Consider the following 12717-nt stretch of genomic DNA (forward strand, 5'->3'; position numbering starts at 1 on the left):
AGCAACACGTTTACTCCTTCTACTACAGGCGAGTAAGTCTCCAAAGGTCGAGCATCCGGTAGATTGCGTAGTGACGTCGTTCGTCCAAAACCCAATCCATAACCCCGTAGTTAGCCGAACTACGGCTTGCTCTGATTCTCATTCCAGATGAGATACGTAGGCATAAGACGCGATGTCTTAGCGAGCACACATCCCCCAACCCATAGGTCAGCCGAGCTACGAAGACTCTGATTCTCATATTTCAGATGAGATACGTATGCAGTGGATGCGACATCCGCGCGAGTCATTTTCATTTAACCCTTTTTTGTTTTTTTGGCAAACAGCACAAGATAAACCCACACCCTTTAGACAAGAACTACAGAAGTGGATCCCGTAGAGTACTACGGATGCGTAGGGGTGCTAATACCTTCCCGTCGCATAACCGACTCCCGAACCCAAGATTTGGTTGCGAGACCCCGTCTTGTCCTTTCCTTTTTCAGGTTTACTTCGAGCGTTTCCTTTCCCTCCCTTGGGATAAATAACGCACGGTGGCGACTCTTCTGTCTTTTTCTTTCGCCGGTTGTTTTTTTTCGCACTGTATTTTTCAGGTTGCGACAAAGTTAACTAGCCCAATCTGCTCTTCGAATGGATGAATGGCTTTTCCTTCACACTCAAGAAGATGAGACAATTCATCACTCACTTCTTCATCACTTTCCTCCTCAGCCTCAAACACAGTGAATTCAAAATTTGGAGAAGGAGTGGGATCATTGTATTCAATTGGGTTAGAAACCAACCTACATAATGATTTGATATTTTGATTTTAGAGAAGTGAATTTGTGACCAAAGATTATGCAGATGGACAATTATATTATTTATTTATGTTTATTGTGATTACCATTTTCAGAATAAAGCAGAAATTAAACACAAAACATCATAGATGTGGATGAATAGAATTATATTTTATTAATGATCAAATTGAAAATGCCTAAACAATGTTCACTTCTCCCTTGGGCATAAGAGAAGGATTTTCAAAAAACAAATAAAAGCAATTATTTAGATCGATGCATAATAACAGAAATATCAACAACAATCCAATTGTTGCAAGATTTTCCATGTGTCATAAAATTGGTGCAGTCTTCCTCTTCGTCATCCTCTAGCACATCGGCTAAGTGTTGTTCATTGCCATGAATGAACCCTCCGCTATGGAAGATGAGTTGCGCATCATCAAAACTGACAGTTGACGAACCTTGCTGGAAACCCAAACTGGTTATGTTCTTTTTAACGGAGATCTCTACCATCTGTCCCCACTGATCAACATTTCCATCTTCAACAATCTTCCTTGCATCTTTGAATGAGGACATGGGTGCCCCAACTCTCTTTTCAACAACAATAGATAAGGCTTGGAACAAAGTTCCAACCTCATCCTCAGCTTCAACATAAGAGAAAGATGACAGGTGATTGACTAGCAATGCCTTCTCCCTACCAACAATGACTAACTTCCCATTCTTGACAAACTTGAGCTTCTGGTGCAACATGGATGTAACAGCTCCAGCCTCGTGAATCCATGGCCTTCCCAATAGACAACTATAGGCCAGGTGGATATCCATTACTTGAAAACTAATCTGGAAGTCACTCGGACCTATCTTCAACGGAAGGTCCACTTCACCAATCACAGTTTTGCGCGAACCGTCAAAAGCTTTGACGATCATGCCACTATATCTCATGGGCGCTCCTTGATATAACAACTTTGACAATGTTGACTTCGGCAACACATTCAACAAAGATCCGGTGTCAACTAGCACATTCGACAAAGAATCATCCTTGAAGTTCATGGAGATGTGCAAAGCCAAGTTATGATTCCTACCCTCCTCGGGGAGTTCTTCATCACAGAAACTGAGATTATTACAGAAAGTGATGTTAGCTACAATATGATCGAACTGCTCCACCGTAACATCATGTTCCACAAACACTTGCTCTATAACTCTTTGTAGTGCCTCTCTGTGAGCTTATGAGTTCATCAACAGAGACAATACTGAAATCTTTGAGGGGGTTTGGAGCAGTTGCACCACCATATTGAACTCACTCTTCTTTATTAGTCTGAGTACCTCATCATCGTCATTAGGCTTCAAGTCGTTGGATTCACCAGACTGACACCTTGGAGCACTAACTGATTCTACAACAGGTACATCCACCTTCTTACTGACAGTCGAATCTTCTACATTCTTTGGGAACACCGGCCCAAACACACGACGACTGCGGGTCACCTTAGTAACATCAACAATGGTTACAATAGAACTGGTCATAGGTAACGGAACCTCTTTACCATCTTCCAACATAGTTGTATTATGTTGATAAGGAACAACTTTATCGGATGCATACGGGACTGGACCCGCTAACCGTATAACCAACAACGATATCGTTCTCTTGCTGACACTGTTACTACTGCTGCTATCATACTGGATGACCACTCTCTCAGGACTCTTGAAAACTGGTACTATAACATTGATATCGTCATCTATGTGATGGGAGTGAACAATCTGAATCAAGCCTTCATCCATCAACCGATGGATGCCTTTCTTCATAATCATACAACCCCTGGGGTTGACACTACAGATAGCACAACCATCATGGTCATGCTCACAATCACTAACCAAGCAAATATCCTTCTGCATCCTCACCAAGGATCTTCTTATGAAACGGACGTCGAATACCTTGAACTCTCCTGGGAAACCGTCCACCATATTAACAGATGAATTTCCATGGGCAGGCAGTGGATTAGCTTTAACATTCGGTGCTCGGTCCTCAAAGGACACCATTCCACTCTTAACCAGATTCTGAACTTCATATTTGAGTGGGTAACAGTTCTCTATGTCATGTCTGAGAGCTCCTTGATGGAAAGCACATTGGAGTTCCGGTTTGTACCACCATGGAAGTGGTTTGGGGATTTGCGGAGGATTTCTTGGTTGTAATAGGTTCTTGAGAACCAAAGAGGGATATAGTTTTGCATATGTCATGGGAATAGGGTCGAAAGAGACCTTTTTCCTCTCAAAATTTTGTTGCTGATGATTATTGGTATTGTTGTTGTTGTAGGTGTTTATTCGTTGTTGAGGTTGTTGTTGTTGTTGCTGAACTGGTGCTGATTGATTTGCAGAAAACATAGGAATAACTGAAGATACTTGATGATGATGTTGACGGGGTGGTTGATTTCTTCTAATTTGAGGCCTCTTCTGCCTCCCAACGAATACTGCATTAGTCTCGCCTTCTTTCTTTTTGGCAAACCCACTTCCATACTTCTTGCTAGACGAAACCTCCTCTTTAGATAATCGTCCCTCTCGGACACCTTCTTCTAGTCTCATCCCCATGTTTACCATTTCGGTAAAATCACTGGGGGCACTAGCAATCATGCGCTCATAGTAAAATGAGCTCAGGGTCTTGAGAAAAATCTTGGTCATCTCCTTTTCTTCCAAAGGAGGGGTAATCTGAGCAGCAAGCTCTCTCCATCGTTGAGCGTATTCCTTAAAAATTTATTTGTTCTTTTTAGACAATGACCTCAATTGGTCCCTATCCGGCGTCATATCCACATTATACTTGTACTGCTTCACGAAAGCCTCACCCAAATCATTGAACGTGCGGATGCTCTCACTATCCAAACCCATCTACCACCTCAGAGCGGCACCGGTTAGACTATCTTGAAAATAATGGATCAACAGCTGATCATTATCTATTTGAGTAGACATCTTTCTGGCGTACATCACCAAATGATTGAGTGGACATGTATTCCCCTTGTATTTTTCCAAGTGAGATACTTTGAATTTCACTGGAATCTTCACATTTGGAACCAAACACAGTTCCGCATCACTCTTCCCGAATAAGTCCTTACCCATCTAAGTTTTCAATTCCTTATGCAGCTCAAGAAATTGGTCCTTCATCTCATCCATCTTCTCATACACATTTGGGCCCTCAGACGGCCCATAATGATAGATGGTGTCTTCTACACGAGGCTGGGTATGCATAACAGGCGGTGGCACAGACATGATCGGGCTAGATGCCGACATATAACCAAATGTAGGCGCAAAACCTTTGGGCACAAAGTTTGGCGGCATTCCCCACGGGAATCCGACAGGCATGTTGGGTGTAAAGTGAGCAGCAGTTGCGGGAATGGTAGAGGTAGCCCCCTCTGAAATAACGGTCCTCTGAGGAGGAGAAGTTGTAGGTGTTGGAGAATACTGGCTTTGAGTAGCTAACGCTGACTCCATCAAGGCAGTCAGTTGAGCGATCTCCTCTTTCAAGTCTCTATTCTCTTGCTCAAGATGTTCCATGATTCTGGAGTGATTGGCGCGAGTATTATATCTATGAGTCAGCTTGGCTGAAGCACAGAAGAAACACCAATGAGACATCTGGCGAAAGAGAAACCTGCTTATGTAAAATGATGCATGAAATGCAATGTTTAATTGTTTTTATTTTCAAGGAACTTAATATATTATTTGCAAATATATATATATATATATATATATATTATATATATATATATATATATATATATATATATATATATATATATATATATATATATATATATATATATATATATATATATATATATATATATTCAACAATAATTGCAACAATTTGATATGATCATAAAAATCTCTTTTATTTTTATAATTTGAAGGATTGCACTGAGTACAATTTCAGAAACCAAATGAAAAATACAAGAGAAAAGGAGATTAGTCATCATAAGGATCCCTAACAACAACGTCAGAAGATCTGGTTGAAGGCGCGTACTTCCTTCGGATGCGTCGGATCTCTGTCTCAAAAGAAGCCTTCATCTGAGTCTTCTTGAGGACAAGCTGATCAACAATCTTCTTCCAAGCAACGGAAGGCTGAGGCATACTAGAGGAAGATGAAACCTCCTACTCTCTCTGTCTCTTTGTCACTCGGTCTTCAAGTAGCTCAATAAGTGCATCTTTGTCCTTAGACTCAAGCTGCAACTCCTCATGCTTTTGGCTCAAAGCATAGATACGCTCTTCCCACATATCCTTCTCTTGTTTCATCTTGGCGAGCGCATCTTCCAACTCCTCTACATCTTGGTTAGGGAGAGTTAATGGCTCAATCACAACCAAAGAAATAGGTCTATCACAAGGATAAGGCATCTTCAACTCCAAAGCTCTCTTCTTCACCCAAAGAGTGTAAGCTTCCAAAGCTACACAATTGCGCGGACCAAGCTCAGATCTTCCTTTCCTACCCACATTATGCCAAGCATGCACAATCTTCTACTTCAAATGTTGGGGATCTTTACCCTCTTGATAGAAAATACCTTATAACAAAGTGTTATTATGTTTGTCTCTCAAGGGGAACCCAAGTTGACGACGAGCCAAAATAGGGTTGTAGTTAATTCCTCCTTGTGTACCAATGAGAGGCACATTAGAGAATTCACCACAACTATCAATAATCTCCAAACTGCTCAAAGAAGGATCATAACAAACTATATCATCATTAGTGAGAGGCATAAGTCTCTGAGACCACCGTAGACATTGTTTGTTTTCCACAAAAGCAAGTGTCTGAGGCAAGTGCGAAATAAACGACTTGCACAGAAGAGGAATGCAACAAACAATCGTTCCACCACCTTTAGAATTCCTTAGATACAAAGATAAGTACATATCACCCAACAAAGTAGGTACAAGATTCCCAATCAAGAAAATTCTAATGGCGTTAACATCAACAAAACCGTCAATGTTAGGGAACAAGGCTAATCCATAGATTAGAAACTTAAAGATAGCTTCAAAAGCATCCACACTACCGGCTTGAGCAAAGGCAGTAGCTTCCTTGATGAGGAACTCAGAAGTCAACCCAAACATTCCTCCTTTCTTCACCCAATGAGCCTCTATCTCAGACTTCTTCCAGTGAAGAGCGTCGGCAGTAAGATGATATCTAGGAATCTCTTCCAATCCACTAAAAGGCACTTTGTTAGAAACAGGTACTCCCAAGAGATGGGCATACTCCTCCAACATAGGCACAAGCTGATAATCCGGAAAAGTGAAGCAACGGTAGAGAGGGTCATAGAACTGCACCAATACACTCAAGAGTCCTTCAACCACATCAGCAGACAAGATAGACAGAAGCTTCCCATGGCATTGTTTGAAGTCCAAGGGATCTAATAAAAAAGATGTTAGCTTCCTTAACTCTTTCAAGTCGGGATATCTGAAACCGTACTTCTTAGTGTTCCTTCTGTAAGACCCCAATTTTGACCCTAAGATCCCTCATGCAATTTCATCATAAGCATTAGCACTGGGATCATACCTTGGCATCCTCCTTACCCCTCTTTCATTGGGTTTATTTTGGGAGAGATCACCAAGCACTATGACTGTATCATACTTGTATATTATCATTTTACTAACCAAAATACCAAAAATATGTCTTTGCATTTGCCTAACTCTTTTGTAGGTAGGGCATGATCTCCATTGATCTATCAAGTTCACATTTAGGGTATGAGACCCTCATGACAAAGAGAACAACCATGGATTGATCCAAGAATGGTTATGAACATCATATATGAGTCCCAATGATTCCTACATGTTATATTGATTAAGTTTTCTTCAAACGTTTGAGGGTGATTTGCCTTGGAAACCCTAGTTTGACTAGGTATTTTGAGTAACTTCTCCAACAAGCTATCTCACCAATTAAACAAATTTATCAAGGGAAACTTAAAATTTCACCATCTTATGCATATATGATCTACCATGAGCCTATGAAGTCAAGAGAATTTAAGGTTAGCAAGTTGGTTGATGGTAGTTGGCCAGATGAATTCATCTGATCAAAACTGGGTCTCCCTAGACCCTATCTCCTACACTTTTCACCATATGAAAATGATTACGAGAGAAAACTTACTCTAAATGACATTATAAACAACTTTCATGTTGGTACCTAGAGCTAGTTTTTCTTGGAAAATCATTTTCTATGTAGAAACATTATAGGTCATTTTCTCTAAACCCTAATTTGAAAGTCAACTTCCCAAGGCCATAACTTGTTCAATTTTTATGAAAATGAAAATTTTCCAAGTTTAAAAATCAAATTCAAGATGTCTACTCCAACTTTGATGTTTGGAGTGAAAGCTAATTCAACTTTTATGAGCATGTGATATGAGGCTACATTATAGGCCACTTTTGCCTTATACCATTGAACAAATGATTTTTCCCAACTTCAAAAATGCATAACTCTATCATTTCAAATCCAAATGACATGAAATTGCTCACAATTTTGAAGGTCTTTGAAATAGCTACAACTTTGATAAATACACATTTCTCATTTGAAGCTCACATAAAAAGTTAAGCAAGATGGAATATTGAGATATATGGCTTGACACTTAGAAAAAATTTCAACATGTTGAAATTTCCAAACATCCACCTCAAAATTCCTCATGATACAAGCTCCAAATGGAAATATGTTGAACATGAAAGTTGTTCATCTTGATCTTACCTTTCTAAAAAGCCCAAATTCATCCATTTTGGACAAGAAATGAATAGGTTGCGCATGGCATGGACATGGTATCATCATTTGGCAAGATTGAACTTCAAACATCCATGCACAATTGCCTAGCATTCCAACTTGATTTCAGACTTTCTTACACTCAATTATGGATCAGATGGAGTAATTTCACGGTCCTGTACACACCCATGCACTCATGCATCACACATTGCTAAATTTGGAAGTTCCCTTCAAGTGTGCAAATATCAATTGAATTGGCTATAAATAGAGCTCCATATGATCAGAACTTCACAGACATTCGCGCTAGCTTTGATCCCAAACCTCTAACCCTCTCATTCCAAAGGATAATCCTGAGAATTTCATTCAAAATTGAGTTTGAATTCTCACTGTTTTGAGATTCAAAACTCTAGGGATCCAAGACCTTTTGTGCATTCCATTCTACTTCTGCAAGCATTCTGAGTGAGATCAAGCACAAGCCAAAGCAAGAACAGTTGAATCCAGACCTACATTGAAGGTATTTTCCAGAAATTTTCATCTCTTCGATTCTATCTCAATCTTGCTCAATTCTCTAGATTCTTTGGTTGTCTGAAGTCCTACCAATGTAGGCAAGAAGATTGAGTTGCTTAGAGGTTAAATCGAAGCAACTCAGTTGACACACCTCAAAATTCAACTCCTCATATCTTTCAATATATGTGGAGTTATTTAAAATTGAGGTCAGATTCGTGCTCTACGCCATTTTTTTTTCCAGATCATGCCCTTTTTTTTATTTTAGTGATGGTTGAGGGTGGACCAGCCCAGTGAGGTCCACCGGAGAAGAAGACCGGAGTTACAGCTCCGGCCATGCGTTGGCATGTCTCCCAGCCACATGATCTTGTTATTTTGTTCTAATCTCACGCGTCCATTGTGATTACCAAGTGTGTGGCGCGCTGACTCGCGTGTATCGTGGAATGCGTGTTCTAGGCCACTTGATCTGCCACCTCAATTAATGAGGGAGATCAAGTGGCTCACGTTTTTTGGTTCTCTTCTGATTTTCTTTTATTCCTTTTATTTTCATTAATTCATATTAATTTTAATATTGATCCAAAAAAATGAGAGTTTCACCAAAAATTTTCAAATATTTTCCTCTTTCATATTATGAATTAAAATTATTCTTTAGATCATTATTAATATTTTTCATGATTTAACTGATTTTTCATTTGTTTTTAATTGTTTAAAAATATTTTTAAGTCTTTTAAAATTCTGAAAAATTTTCTCCAAGGTCCTTTGACCTTGTTTGACCTATGATAAATCTCATGGCCATTTATTTGGTGTTTTGATAGGTTTTAGGAATTTGACAAACCATATTTAATTTAAATGCATTATTTTAGTATCTTTTAATTGAATAAATGCAAAATAAATTTGTTGACCAATTGCGATGAATTGTTGGTGTTTGACTATTGTTGTTGGACCTTGATCAAGGTTGATTTGACTTTGTCAAATTAATATCATTGGATTTAGGGGATTGATGGAATGCATATTCCATCTCCCAAAATGAATGAATGATATTAATTTGGTAAAAGTCCTCCTTTGATCAATTTGAGTTTTGATCCATTCCCCTCCCTCTTCATCTCATTCCCCTTTCTTTATACATTCATCTCATTTGGCCTATGATATCTCAAAGTCCTAATGATAGTTGATTAAAAAATTAACATGAGTATGGATGAGATTAGGCTACACCTTTTGCATATTCGTTTTGTGTCTGGTATGTTTCATGAGCATATTCCATAATACTATGTCTTTAACATGCATTAACACCGAAATTCTATTGCCCAGCCTCAAATAGTTGTGACTTCTACATAAGTCCAATTACGATTGCTTAACATAGCGCTAAATTTGTGATCCAAAAGGCATAGCATTCTAGTTAGTGAGATTGTAAGTATCCCCTCTTTCATGGTATTAAGTGGAAACATGGCCTTTTTTCCTTCCTTTGGAAGATGCCTTGGTTCAAGGATCCATGCTTGTGATAAGTGGGTTGAGTGTTCTCCAAAGAATGTCTAAAAATGAAAAGAAAAAGCAAAATAATACTAACTTTTAACCTATTAACTACTAACTTTTAATTTCAATCCCTTTACTTTAATGTCATTGTAAGACCCCAATTTTGACCTCCTTACCCCTCTTTCATTGGGTTTGTTTTGGGAGAGATCACCAAGCACTTTGTGATTATATAATACTTGTATTTTATCATTTCACTAACCAAAATACCAAAAATATGTATTTGCATTTGTCTAACTCTTTTGTAGGAAAGACATGATTCCATTGATTCATCAAGTTCACATCTAGGGTTTGAGACCCTCATGAACAAAGAGCACAACCAAGAATTGATTCAAGAATGGTTATGAGAATCATATATGAGTCCAATGTTCTCTATATGTTATATTGATCAAGTTTTCTTCTAGAGATTGAGGGCGATTTGCCTTGGAAACCCTAGTTTGACTGGGTATCTTGAGTAACTTCTCCAACAAGCTATCTCACCAATTGATCAAATTTCTCAAGGGACATTTCAAAATTCATAATATTATGTATATATAATCTACCATGAGCCAAAAAAATCAAGATAATTGGAAGTTAGCAAGTTGGTTGATGGTGGTTGGCCAGATGGATTCATCTAATAAAAATTAGGTCTCCCTAGACCCTATCTCCTACAATTTTCACCATATGAAAATGATTCCAAGAGAAAACTTACTCTAAATGACATTCCAAACAACTTTCATGTTGAGACCTAGAGCTAGTTCTACTTGGAGAATCATTTTCTTTGTTGAAACATTATAGGTCATTTTGTCTAAACCCTAATCTGAAAGTCAACTTCCCAAGGCCATAACTTGCTAAATTTTTATGATATGAAATATTTCCAAGTTGAACAATCAAAGTAAATGTGTCTACTTCAACTTTTATGTTTGGAGTGGGAGCTAATTCAACTTTTTTGAGCCTGTGATATGAGGTTACATTATAGGTCACTTTTGACTTATACCATTGATCAAGTGATTTTTCCAAACTTCAAAAATGCATAACTCTATCATTTCAAATCCAAATGACATGAAATTGGTGACCCATTTTAAGGTATTTGAAAGAGCTACAAGTTTGATGAAGACACGTTTCTCATTTGAAGCTCATATAAAAAGTTAAGCAAGGTGGAATATTGAGACATATGGCTCGACACTTAGAAAAAAATTGATATGTAAAAAATTTCCAAACTTCCACCTCAAATTTCTCCAAGTTGAAAACTCCAAATGGAAAAGTGTTGAACATGAAAGTTGTTCCTCTTGATCTCATATTTCCAAAGAGCTCAAATTCATCCATTTTGGACAAGGAATGCATAGGATGCGCATGGCATGAACATGGTGACATCACTTGGCAAGGATCAAACTTCAAATCCAAATGTACACTTGCCTTGCAATCCAAGCTGAATTCAGACTATCTAACATTCATTTGTGGATTTATGGCAATGATTTTATGGGCCTATGCGCACCCATGCACCCATGCATCATCAATGACCAAATTTGGAAAGTTATTTCAAGTGTGCAAATATCAATGGTTTTAGCTATAAATAGAGCCTCATATGCTCAGCAATGGACACATATTCGCGCCAGCTTTGATCCCCCATCTCTAACCCTCACTTTGCAAAGGATAAACCTGAGACATTCATTTGAATTTGAGGTTGAATTTCCACTGTTTTGAAATTCAAATCTCCAGGAATCCACAGCCTTTTAAGCATCCAATCCTTCTTCTGCAAGCAAGTGGAGTGAGATCAAGCATAAGCAAGATTAAGATCAGTTGAATCCAGACCTCCATTGAAGGTATTTTCCCGAAATTTTGATCTCTTTGATTCTCTCAAATTCTTGCTCAATTCTATTGATTCTTTGGTTGTCTGAAGTCCTACCAATGTAGGCAAGAAGATTGAGTTGCTTTGAGGCCAAATTGAAGCAACTCAGTTCATGTACCTCAAATTTCAACTCCATGTATCTCTTAATATACTTGGAGTTAGAGTGAATTGAGGTCAGATTCGAACTTAGTGCCATTTTTACTTTGAAATCATGTCCTTGTTTTTAATTTTGGTGATGGTTGATGGTGGACCAGTCCGGCGAGGTCCACCGGAGAAGAAGACCGAAGCTATAACTCCGACGATGTACTGTCATCTCTCATAGCCATAGGATCCATCTCATTTGTTTTAATCACGATCGTTCCTTTTGAATACCAATGTTATGGCGCGCTGACTCATGTGCACGGTGGAACGCGTGTTTCTGGCCACTTGATCTGCCACCTCAATTAATGAGGGAGATCAAGTGGCCCACGTTTTTTCTGATATTTTAATTTTCATTTTAATTGCATTATTTTCAATAATTCATATTAAATTCAATACTGATCCAAAAAATATAGGACTTTCACCAAAAAAATTCAAATGTTTTTCTCTTTCATATTCTGAATTAAAATTATTTTTTGGATCATTATTAATATTTTTCATGAATTAATTGATTTTGCATTTGTTTTTAATTGTTTAAAAATATTTTTAAATATCCAAAAATTATGAAATTTTTTCTCCAAGGTCCTTTGACCTTGTTTGACCTATGATAAATCTCATGGCCATTTATTTGGTGTTTTGATGAGGTTTTAGGAATTTGACAAACCATATTTAATTTAAATGCATTATTTTAGTATCTTTTAATTGAATAAATGCAAAATAAATTTGTTGACCAATTGTGATGACTTGTTGGTGTTTAACTATTGTTGTTGGGCCTTGATCAAGGTTGATTTGACTTTGTCAAATTAATATCATTGGATTTAGAGGATTGATGGAATGTATATTCCATATTCCAAAATGAATGAATGATATTAATTTGGTAAAAGTCCTCCTTTGATCAATTTGAGTTTTGATCCATTCCCCTCCCTCTTCATCTCATTCCCCTTTCTTTATACATTCATCTCATTTGGCCTATGATATCTCAAAGTCCTAATGCTAGTTGATTGAAAAATTAACATGAGTATGGATGAGATTAGGCCACACCTTTTGCATATTCTTTTTGTGTGTGGTATGTTTCATGAGCATAGTCCATAATACCATGTCTCTAACATGCATTAACACCGAAATTCTATTACCCGACCTCAAATAGTTGTGACTTCTACATAAGTCCAATTATGATTGCTTAACATAGCGCTAAATTTGTGATACAAAAGGCATAGCATTCTAGTTAGTGAGATTGTAAGTCTCCCCTCTTTCAT

Source organism: Lathyrus oleraceus, chromosome 7 (assembly GCF_024323335.1).
Source record: "Lathyrus oleraceus cultivar Zhongwan6 chromosome 7, CAAS_Psat_ZW6_1.0, whole genome shotgun sequence".
Lineage (NCBI taxonomy): Eukaryota > Viridiplantae > Streptophyta > Magnoliopsida > Fabales > Fabaceae > Lathyrus > Lathyrus oleraceus.